Genomic DNA, 12,205 nt, shown 5'->3' with positions numbered 1-12,205 from the left:
GTGGCCCATACCTATAATCCTAGCACTTTGGGAGGCTGAGGTGGGAGGATCACGTGAGGTCAGGAGTTTAAAACCACCCCGGACAACATAGTGAGACCCTGTTTCTACAAAAAAAATTAAAAATCAGCTAGGCATAGTGGTGTGCACCTGTGGTCCCAGCTACTTGGGAGGCTGAGGTGGGAGGATTGCTTAAGTCCAGGAGTTCAAGATTATGGTGAGCCATGATCACACCATTGCATTCCAGCCTGGGTGACAGAGCAAGATCCTGTCTCTAAAAAAATAAATCAATCAAATATAATTGTCTCCTTCTAATGGTAATGAGCTGTTTTTAAAAGGCAAATAAATTTAGGCCCTTTAGACCCCCTCCCTAACTTCTCCACCCATTACCTCCTTCAGCCCACAAAGCTTCAAAGAAAACAACAAAATGTTCATTAGGAGATCAGGAAGAAAAGGCAATGATTACCCAGACTGCAGCCAGCCCTCATCAAAAAACAAAGCAGGCTGGGCGCAGTGGGCCTATAATCCCAACACTTTGGGAGGCCAAGGCAGGTGGATCACCTGAGGTCAGGGGTTTGAGACCAGCCTGGCCAACATAGTGAAACCCCGTCTCTACTAAAAATACAAAAATTAGCTGGGTGTGATGGCGTGCACCTGTACTCCCAGCTACTCGGGAGGCTGAGGCAGGGGAATCACTTGAACCTGGAAGACGGAGATTGCAGTGAGCCAAGATCGCACCACTGCACTCTAGCCTGAGTGACAGAGTGAGACTCCACCTCAAAAATAAAACAAACAAAAAACAACAGAAAAACAAAGCATACGTGTGTTTGGATATACATAGGTGATGCCTGAAACTCAAGCATTGGAGCAAGAGGACTGGCAAGATTCAAACCAATATGTGTCTCTCTCCCAAGATGGTGCAATTAATGATCCCAGTGTTGCCACAAAGACCCAGCACCATGCTCTGACTCAGACTACTGGGTGACCAAGTCATCTTGTCCTTCAAAAGTAGCATTTTGTCCTCTGCTTGGCCAATTTCTGCATATGGTGGCTCAACTTCTCTCAGCGGATTGATAAAACTAGTAGATAGAAAATCAGCAAGGATACAGAATGACCATACCATCAACCACCTGTATCTCGTTGACATTTACAGAATACTCCACCCAACAATATCAGAATACATATTCTTTTTTATTGCAACTGGAACAGTTACCAAGGTAGAACAAATCCTGGGTCATAACAAATCTTAATAAATTCAAAAGAATTAAGATATCTAAAGTATGTTCTTCAACTATCATGGAATTAGACTAGAAATCGATAAGGAAAATAAAATACAATATCAAAATATTCACAATGCAGGTAAGGCAGGGTTTGGGGAAATTGTATAGCATTAAATGCTTGCATTAGAAAAGAAGGAGCCCCAAATCAATCTAACCTTCCACTTTAATAAACTAAAGAAACACAAAATATAAACCTGAAGGAAGGAAATAAAGAGCTGAAATCAATAATGTAGAAATTAGAAAAAATTGATGAAACCAAAAGCTGGTTCTTTGAAAAGATCATTAAAATTGATAAACTTCCAGAAAGACTGACAGAGAAAAAGAGAAAAATTATCAATACCAGGAATGAAAGAAGGCATAAAACTACAGGCCCCACAGACATTAAAAGGACAATAAGGGAATAGTCTGAACAGCTATGAACATACACCCAACAGGTTAGATGAAATGGATAAATTCCTCCAAAACTACGAAGTACCAAAACTCTCCCAAGATGAAATAGATCATCTGAATTATCTTATAACTACTAAAGAAATTGGATTTGTGGCCAGGCACAATGGCTCACACCTGTAATCTTAGCACTTTGGGAGGCCAAGGTGGTCAGATTGTTTGAGGTCAGGAATTCGAGACCAGCCTTGGCAACATGGGGAAACCCTGTCTCTACAAAAAATACAAAAAAATTAACTGGGTGCGGTGGGATGCACCTGTAGTTCCAGCTACTCGGGAGGCTGAAGTGGGAGGATCACCTGAGCCCGGGGAGATTGAGATCGCAGTGAGCCATGATGGTGCCACTACAGCCTGAGCAACAGAGTGAGACCTGTCTCAAAAAAGAAAGAAGGGGAAGGGAAGGAGGGAAGGAGGGAGGGAAGAAGGGAGGAAGGAGAGAGAAAAGAAATTGAATTTGTAAAACTTTTTAAAAAGGAAGGTTTCATGCCAAGATGGATTATTGCTGAATTATACCAAATGTTTAAAGAAAAAAAAATCAATTCTACTCAATAAAGGAGAAGGAAACACTTTCTAACTCATTTTGACACCAAAACTAAAGACCTATAATAAGCGAAACTACAAACCAATATTTCAGATGAACATAGATACAAAAATCCTCAACAAAATCTTAGCAAATCAAAATCAAATTCAGAAACACATCAAAAGAATACTACCCAAGACCAAGTAGGGCTTTTCCCAGGAATGAAAGACTAGCTCAATTTTCAAAAACAATCAATGTGTAATTCACCATATGAACAACCTGAAGAAGAAAACCATACAATCATACCAATTGATTCAGAGAAAGCATTTGACAAAATTCAATATCCATTCATGGAAAAACTCTCAGCAAATAAGAAAGGAATGGAATTTACTTAATTTGATAAATGACATCTACAAAAAAAAAAAAGAAAACTACAGCTAACATCATACCTGCTGGTGAGAGAACCCTTTCCCCCTAAATCTGGGAACAAGACAAGGATGTCTATGCTGCCCACTCCTATTTAACATTATACAGGACGTCCTAGTCAGCTCAGTAAGGCAAGAAAAATAAAAGGCATATAGATTGAAAAGGAAGAAATAAAACTGTTCATGTTTTCAGGTGAATGATTATCAGAATAGAAAATTCCAATGAATTTACCCCTCAAAAATCTCACAGCTAATAAGTGAGTTTAGCAAGTGGCAGGATCAAGGGCAACATGCAAAAATTAATCTTATTTGTATGCACTAGTAAGGAACCATTGGAAATCAAAAAATTTTTAATAATATTAATTAATTATATTAATTATATTATAATTATAATTTATAATTTACAATCACCCCCCAAAATAAAATATTAGGTATAAATCTAACAAACTGTATACAGGATTCATGTGCTGAAAACTAATACAAATGCTGATGAAAGCAAGCAAAGAAACCTAAAGAAATGGAAATACATACTCGTGTATGGATTGGAAGGCTAAACACAGTAATTGATCTGTAGACTTAATACAATTCCAGGGAAAATTGCAGCAGGTTTTTTTGAAGGTATAAACAAGCTGATTCTGAAATTTATACTGAAATGGCAAAATAACTAAAATACCGAGACAATTTTGAAAAATGAAAACAAAGTGGGAGGAATTTCACTACTGAATTATAAGACTTACTGTACAGCAGCAGTTATTAAGACAGTGTGATATTGGCAAAGGGATACATAGATTGGTGGAACAGAATTGGAAGTCCAGAAATAGACCACACAATTATGGCCAACTGATTTTTTTTTTTTTTTTTTTAGATGGAGTCTCACTCTGTTGCCAGGCTGGAGTGCAGTGGCGCAATCTCAGCTCACTGTAACCGCTGCCTCCTGGGTTCAAGCGATTCTCCTGCCTCAGCCTCCCGAGTAGCTGGGACTACAGACGTGCGCCACCACGCCCAGCTAATTTTTTGTATTTTTTAGTAAAGACGGGTTTTCACCGTGTTGGCCAGGCTGGTCTCTAACTCCTGACCACCCGCCTCCGCCTCCCAAAGCATGGGATTACAGGTGTGAGCCACCGCACCTGGCCTGGCCAATTGATTTTTGATAAAGGTGCAAAGGCAATTCTATGGAAACAGGATAATCTTTCCCACATATGGCCTTAGAACAATTGGACGTCCATATGCAAAAGAAAAAACAAATAATAATAAACAAAAAATGAACCTTGACCTAAACCTCACACCTTATACAAAAATTAATTCAAAATAAGTCATAGGTCTAAATAGAAAAACCATAAAGCTCTCGATTTTTTTTTTTTTTTTTTTTGAGATGGAGTCTTGCTCTGTTACCCAAGCTGGAATGCAGTGACGTGATCTGTGTTCACTGCAAGCTCCACCTCCCGAGTTCACTCCATTCTCCTGCCTCAGCCTCCCGAGTAGCTGGGACTATAGGCGCCCGCCACCATGCCCGGCTAATTTTTTGTATTTTTAGTAGAGACGGGGTTTCACCGTGTTAGCCAGGATGGTCTCGATCTCCTGACCTCGTGATCTGCCCCCCAAAGTGCTGGGATTATAGGTGTTAGCCACCACGCCTGGCCAAAACTTTCAAACTTTTAGAAGAAACATAGGAGAACAAATATGCACCACCTGAGGATAGACAAAGAGTTCTTCCACATGACACCAAAAGCACAGTCTATGACAGGAAAACTTGAGAAGTTGACTTCATCAAAATTCATAATGTGGCCGGGCATGGTGACTCACGCCTGTAATCCCAACACTTTGGGAGGCCAAGGCAGGCGGATCACTTGAGGTCAGGAGTTTGAGACCAACCTGGCCAATATGGTGAAACCCTGTCTCTACTAAAAGTACACATTTAGCCAGGCATGGTGGCATGCACCTGTAATCCCAGCTACTCGGGAGGCTGAGGCAAGAGAATCGCTTGAACATGGGAGGTGGAGGTTGCAGTGAGCCAAGATCGTGCCATGGCACTCCAGCCTGGGCAACAAGAGCAAAACTCTGTCTCAAAAAAAAGAAAAAGGAAAAAAGAAATTTATTTCTCACAGTTCTGGAGACTGGGAAGTTCAATATCCAGGTGCCAGCATCTTGTAAGGGCCTTCATGGTGTGTCATCCCATGGAAGAAGGTGGAAGGGCAAGTGAGCGTGAGAAAGAAAGAACCCGTTCCTCAAAGCCCGCCTTTTTAAAATTTTTTTGAGACAGGGTCTCACTCTGTCACCCAGGCTGGAGTGCAGTGGTTCGATCTCGGCTCACTGCAACCTCTGCCTCCCAGGTTCAAGTGATTATCCCACCTCAGCCTCCTGAGTAGCTGGGATTACAGGCATGTGCCACCACACCTGGCTAATTTTTGTATTTTTTGGTAGAGACGGGGTTTCACCATGTTGGCCAGGCTGGTCTCTAACTCCTGACTTCAAGTGATCTGTCTGCCTCAGCCTCCCAGAGTGCTGGGATTACAGGTGTGAGCCACCGTACCCAACCAAAGCCTGCTTTTAAAAGGCATTAACCCACTCATGAGGGCAGAACTGTCATGGCCTAATCACTTCCTAAAGCACCAGCTCATAATACTGTTACAATGGCAATTACATTTCAGACAGGTGTTTTGGAAGGAACATTCATGGAAGTAACACCCAAGCTTCATTGGACTAAAAAGGCTTTTTCTTCTGTGTTTTTTGGTATGGATTTGTTAAACATTTCAAGCTCATTCCATTGGATATAATTTAATCTTGTTCTTCATAGTTGAAGAGCACTCACTCATAGCATTAATGTGCAAAGTATATTATTTTTTATAATTATCAGCTTAATACACACATACACAAAGGATTAGGGAACAGGCCAGGTGTGATGGCAGGTGACCGTAGTCTCAGCTACTTGGGAGGCTGACATGGGAGGATCACCTAAGGCCAGGAGTTCGAGACTGCAGTGAGCTATGATCACACCACTGTACTCCAGCCTGGATAAGAAAGTAAGGCCCTGTTTCAAAAAACAGAAAATAAAAAAAAGAGAGATTAGGGAAAAGAAGCTGCTCAGAGTCACCAGCTGGTGCTTCCACTGGGTCTGAGCCTGGTCTTGTTGACTCAGAGGCCAGGACGTGGTGCTGGTGACGTGCTACCCCTATGGACAGCAGGGACCGGGGCTCTGGGAGTGGCTATGTGTCCTCCAAGCTGGTGCTCCTTGGAGAGGCTGCTCCTACTTGTAAGGAAATAGAGGAACACATTGCAAAACCTTTCATTTCACTTGATGGGAAACATCATTTTATCATCCTTCTCCGTCACCTGCATCTTTCTAACCTCTCAGTTTTCCTCAGGCACTGAGAAAAGCTTAGCTCACTTTGTGCTGGGGATTGAGCTGGGGAATTTCCAAGTAGTGATTCTAGTGACAGTGATTGCATACAGCAGGGCTTTATTCGATGTAAACTCATCACAGGCCCTGGGGCTCCAGTTTTCCTGTTTATCTGGCTATATGGGTCCTTGTGGCTCCAGAAAAAGCAGGGGCAAGGGCCAGACCAATTCTTTTTTTTTTTTTTTTTTTTTGAGATGAAGTCTTGCTCTGTCACTCAGGTTGGAGTACAGTGGTGTGATCTCAGCTCACTGCAACCTCCGCCTCCCAGGTTTAGGGGATTTCTGGCTAAATTTTGTATTTTTAGTAGAGACAGGATTTCACCATATTGGCCAGGCTGGTCTCGAATTCCTTACCTCAAGTGATCCATGCACCTCGGCCTCCTAAGAGAGGAAGTACAGGCGTGCACCACTGCGCCCAGGCCAGGTGCCCCAGAGATAGCTCCCTGGGCGGTTGTGGGGGGCCCCTGGGGGTTGGTGGGGCAGAGGCCATGTTGGCAGTCGGGAGCCTCCCTCTGCTATCAACTAGTTCATGACAGGCTCCTGGTTCAAGGTATTTTCCTCTCCGAAATTTTGGACTTGGACCCAGATCTTGAGTGCAGCCTCACCCGTGGCCCAAGTGGCAAAAAATAAAAGCTGATAGCCAAATCGATGGACCAAAATGAAGGGGCAACAACTTTGGGGTGGGGAGAATTGGATAATATCAATGACATTCACTGTTTTCACATAGGAAAGGCCCTCAGACAGATCATCTAAGCATCACACAGATGCTCCCCAGCAGCCCTATGAGAAACATGCTTCTATTATCCCCACTTTAAAGAGGAGGAAAGTGAGGCTCAGAGAAGTTCAGATTGAGTCTAACTCCAAACGCAACTGCTGGTAGGGATGCAGCCAGCACTGGTACCCAGAGAAGGAACCTTAACCGCCAGTCATGCTGGATGAGATGAGAAACTTTGGGAGAAGAGGTCCCTTCGCCCCAAATTTAATTTACAGCCAGATGGGTATGGCAACCACGGTAGCTTCAAGACATTTGAAAACCAGCCAAGAGCACCAAAGAGAGCCGGCTTTCTCCAGCCCCGCCTGCCCGTCATATCTCAGGCCTCCCCAGATCCCCCACTGGCCAATCAGATTCCCTCTTATGGGGGAAACCTTTTCTCCAGCCCTGTGGCAAGACTGGTTAGGAGGGTGAGGATGGGGCCAAGTCCTCGTGGGTCTCAGGGCTCATGGGAGTGGCCGGCTCATCACCTTCCTTTACTTCTGGGAGAGCCCCGGGCAGGGAGAGGCCAGAAGTCAGCCAGGGACACCTGCTTCCCTGCGGCCACTGGGGCTGGGTGGTTCCGAGGAGCCACGGATCTGACTTGTGCTTGCACCTGGAAAGTGGCTTCTCCTTACACGAGGGCTCAGCCCTATGGCCTCATGGAAAATTTCAGATTCTGAGAAGTGCTGGTTCTAGGTGACCCAAGGGAGAGGACATCAGGCCAAAGGTGATGCGTCACGGTGGTGGTCACAGTTTGGGGTCCAGTTGGCCTCAAATCCCCTCTGCCTTTTTGTTTGTTTGTTTGTTTTGAGACAGAGTCTCACTCTGTCGCCCAAGCTGTAGTGCAATGGCATGATCTCAGCTCACTGCAACCTCTGCCTCCCAGGTTCAAGCAATTCCCTGCCTCAGCCTCCTGAGTAGCTGGGATTACAGGCACCTGCCACCACGCCCAGCTGATTTTTGTATTTTTAGTAGGGACGGGTTCACCATGTTGGCCAGGCTGGTCTTGAACTCCTGACCTCAGGATCCACCCGCCTCAGCCTCCCAAAGTACTGGGATTACAGGTGTGACCCACTGTGCCTGGCCCCCTCTCTGCCATTTATCAGCTGTGTGACCCCAGGCAAGTCACTGAGCCTCTCTGAGACTGTTTCCTCATCTGGAACTGGGGACAACTGTAGCTACCTCATAGGGCATAAGAGGAACGGCACACAGGAGTGGTGGTGGCAGAGCCACGGGCCAGGAGGGGCTGAGAGCCGGCCGTGAGCATAGCAGTGACCACAATGGTAGCAGCAGCAGCATGCAAGCCATGGGTCCACGTACCATCTGCCAGGTAACACCATGCACAGGGAGTCCCACGGATAACCCCACCTGCAGCTCTGGGTGTGCCCGGGGTGGGAGGGGTGCCTGAGACCCTGCCTACCCACACTTGCCATCTCCATTCCTGTGCCCTGGGGACCCGTCCCTGGGGCACACCCCGTCCTGTCCCCAGACTCAACACCCCCAACCTTTGCCCACAGTCCTAACCTGAGTGTCCACCCCCCTGGGAATGGGGCCCTGGGGCACTCTTGGGATCCAGTGCCCCCAGTGCTTGGCAGGCTGTGGGAGGGACCTCCTTTGTGGGCCCAGACCCCTGCCCCTGCCTCAGTCTCCCTGCCTCCCCCAACTCACCTCCGAGCTGCTTCTCCCTCCAGACACGGGGCCCCCACTGACGGATCTCAGTGGGGCTTGCGCCTTCCCCTGCAGACCTCGCCTCCCCACGTGACAGGCATCTGGGAGGGACCAGGGCAATAAGCCGCTGCCGGATCTGAGCTTAACAGAAGCAGTCTCCCCCCAACTCCCTGTGTCTAACCAAAGACAATGTCGTCGGAGCCTGGAAGTCCCTCACGGACTGTCAGACTGGAGGAGCCCCTTCACCCTGGGCCTCAGCGACCTCGTCTGTAAAATGTGGGATGATAAAACCAGCACCGGCCTCAAGGGGTGCTGCTGCAAGGATTAAATGCGATAATGCGGGTGAACCCCGCACAGGGCAGGCACTCCGCTTCCGTTGCTATGATCTGGCTCGTTCCTGTTATCACTTTGCTAATCATTAAAATGGGCGGAGTTACAGAGAACAGCCGTTCCGCGGGGCTTCCCAAGAAGCTCAGAAAGGCGGGCCTCGGTGCTGTGTGCTCAGAGCGCCCAGGCCTGTGCCAGTCAGCATCAATTCTTAAAAGGTGACCTCGTGCCTCTTCTTTCTGTGCGGATTCATCCACTGGAAAAATCTACTGTCTCATTGCCGTGGAGGCACCTGCCGTTAACTCTTTTGCATTCCTCTCTTCCCCTGTGTGTCGATTTCCTGCAATCCTTCCTTGCACCTTTGCACCTACTGTACACTGCCTGGAATGCCCTTCCCTCTCCTCCTTGCCCATCTAGATCCTGCCATCCTTTAAGGGCAGCTCAAGTTTCCCCTTGTCCGGGGAGGCCCCTGGGGACTGAGGTAGGGAGAATAGCCCAATCCCCGCCCCATAGTGCATCACTGGCCTGGCACTGCCCATCTGTGGCTGGTGTCCATAATCTTTCTGTGTGTGCTGCTGCTGCTTTTTTTTTTTTTCTTTTTTTTTTTTTTGACAGAGTCTCGCTCTCTGTCACCCAGGCTGGAGTGCAGTGGCGCTATCACAGCTCACTGTAGCCTCAACCTCACTATGCTCAAGCAACTCTCTCATCTCAGCCTCCTGAGTAGCTGGGACTGCAGGTGGGCGCCACCATGCCTGGCTAATGTTTTTGTACTTTGTAGAGATGGGGTTTTGCCATGTTGCCCAGGCTGGTCTCGAACTCCTGACCTCAAGTGATCCACCTGCCTCAGCCTCCCAAAGTGCAGGAATTGCAGGCACGAGCCACCACGCTCAGCCTTCCTTCTTGAACCAGGCTACACGTCCATCGCAGGCTGTGGCAGAAGCCTGGCACTGTGGCTGCCCAGCATATACACTCCAGGCTGTCATTCATCCCTGTGGAAATGGGTGAAGGACTCTGGTTAGCTTTAGGCTTCTGCCTAGAAATCACTTGAGCAGCATCCAGCTTGTATTAGTTGATCTGATGGATGAGCATGGGGGTAGAATCCGAATCTCAGGGTTCCCTCTGATTCCCTTCCCGTGACTGGGAGCTCCCTTTGTTTTTTTGTTTTGTGTGTGTGTGTGTGTGTGTGTGTGTGTGTGTGTTTTTTTTTGAGATGGAGTCTCGTTCTGTCACCCAGGCTGGAGTGCAGTGGTGTGATCTCGGCCCACTGCAACCTCCACCTCCTGAGTTCAAGCAGTTCCCCTGCCTCAGCCTCCCGACTACCTGGGATTACAGGCACACGCCACCATGCCCAGCTAATTTTTGTATTTTTGGTGGAGGCGGAGTTTCACCATGTTGGCCAGGCTGGTCTCGAACTCCTGGCTTCAAGTGATCTGCCCATCTCAGCCTCCCAAAGTGCCGGGACTACAGGCATGAGATACCGCGTCTGGCCTAGGAGCTCCCTTTCTCCCTCCTTTCAGGCCAGCACTTGCACCTTCACCTGCAGGTCCCAGCTCCGGCCTCTGGCATTGCACAGATCTGCCCCTTCTAAGGTAGGAAGGCCTCTTGATGCCCAACATATGAATTGGGTCTTCAGAATCCTCAAAGAATAAAGTGGGCCCTCCACAATATCACAAAGACTTCCCCTCACCTCTGGGGGCAACCAACAGTCCAGTGACTAAAACAGGACCTACTCTCAGTCACCTGACAATGATACCAAAGGGACTCTTCCCACCCTTCTCCCTGACTCTCTGAAAAAAGCTTGTTTTACTCTTTATCATATTTTTTTAGCCCCAAGATCTGCTCATGTGGATGGCTTATTTCAGGTTTCTGGGAGGAAGAGAGCAATTTCTGAGGAAGGAAATTGTAGAGACAAGAAAAGGTCTGGTCCCCAAGTCTTGAAACCCCTGGCAGAATCCTTCCTGAGCTCAACGCTAGGCCAGCCTGCCCAGTGTCCTTCCTGTGGTTACCCAGTGAAAACCCAACTGGCCCGGTCCTCAGGGGCTGCCCTGGGCTCCTCAATAACCTAGAGCCTCTAGGTCCCTGGTCCTTCTGCAAAAGAAAGTCTTTCCCACAGGAGTCCCTCTGGCTAGGACCCTCAGTCTCCTGAGCCCTTGGAGGAGGAGGGCATAGTGGGACAGGAAGAGGGAAAAGGCAGAAGACAGGTTGCAAAGGCATGAGCAAGCAGTAGTTACACCAGCACATGACACTGAACAGTTGTTCATTAAATCACTTTCGCAAACATTGAGAGTTTAGATGCAAACATTTGCAGGTGGCATCAGGTCATTGAAAGCGACCCAGCAGATCACTGGGTACATTAGGGAGAATATAAATTGGTCTGTTGACACAGAGACTCAGGATGGCTTAATCAAGATAAATGTGTGTCTCTCTTCCTCCTAAGAGCTCCAGCGTAAATGGTTCAAAGCTGGTGTGGCAGCTCCATGCGGTCAAAGACCCAGTTCTAGGAAGGCTTGTTTCAGAGTCCTCCATCCAGTCAGCAGGAAGAGGGAAGAGAGGGAAAGTTATGCTCATCATTCTCATCCTATTGGATAGAACTGGGTCACATGGCCACACAGCCACAAGGGAGGCTGGGAAATGTAGTCCTTTGTTCCACATGGCCCTGTGCCCAGCTAAAAAGAGATAAGGGGAACAAGTAGAAAGCTTTTCCATACCTACACAAGCTCATTTTGCCTAAGCTCAGGGTGTCCTTCCCAGCCCCTTTCCATGCCCACTGTCCTGAACCAGTTCCTCCAGACCAATGAACCTGGAGAGTAACTTTCTGCCTCTCTACTCCCTAGGCAGGAAGACGGCAGGGAGGAGGGGGCCACTGTAGGGCAGGGATCCACATTACATTCCCACTCCCAGCCCAACTCCCTACTCTTCTCCTTGTCATCTCCTCTCTATGCCTGGGGATGCCCTGAGCTGGGCTTTGGGGAGTAAGATTTAGGGAGATACTTTCTAACATGGAGATGTGAGTTTGGGGCTTGGCAGGGTCAGTGCGGACAGGGTGGAAGGCCCGAGGTGGGGAGAAATGGGACCTCTAGGATGGTCCCTCTAGGAGGACTCACCGGTGCTATCACACCCAAGGAATAGCAGCCAGTCTGAGCCATCCTGATAAAGCAGGTGGCCAGGTCTGTGCTTCTACTGAGCTTCAGCCCACAGTAAGCCATCCAGCGCAGGCTGGGCCGGGGGGTGAGTCAGCACAGGCTTTAGCCTGACTCAGAGCAGAGCAAGGGATCATGACCCATCATGTGCCCTCAGCAACACGGTTTCTGAACCGTGGTTCCTGTAGACACCACGCCCAAGGCTGCTGGAAAAGACTTGAGCTTCCTCCACCAACAGCTCACCTCTATTCAAG

This window comes from Hylobates moloch, unplaced genomic scaffold (genome assembly GCF_009828535.3).
Source record: "Hylobates moloch isolate HMO894 unplaced genomic scaffold, HMol_V3 SCAFFOLD_10, whole genome shotgun sequence".
NCBI classification, from domain to species: Eukaryota; Metazoa; Chordata; class Mammalia; order Primates; family Hylobatidae; genus Hylobates; species Hylobates moloch.
The sequence above is the reverse complement of the archived record's forward strand: the minus strand, read 5'-3'. Positions refer to the sequence as shown.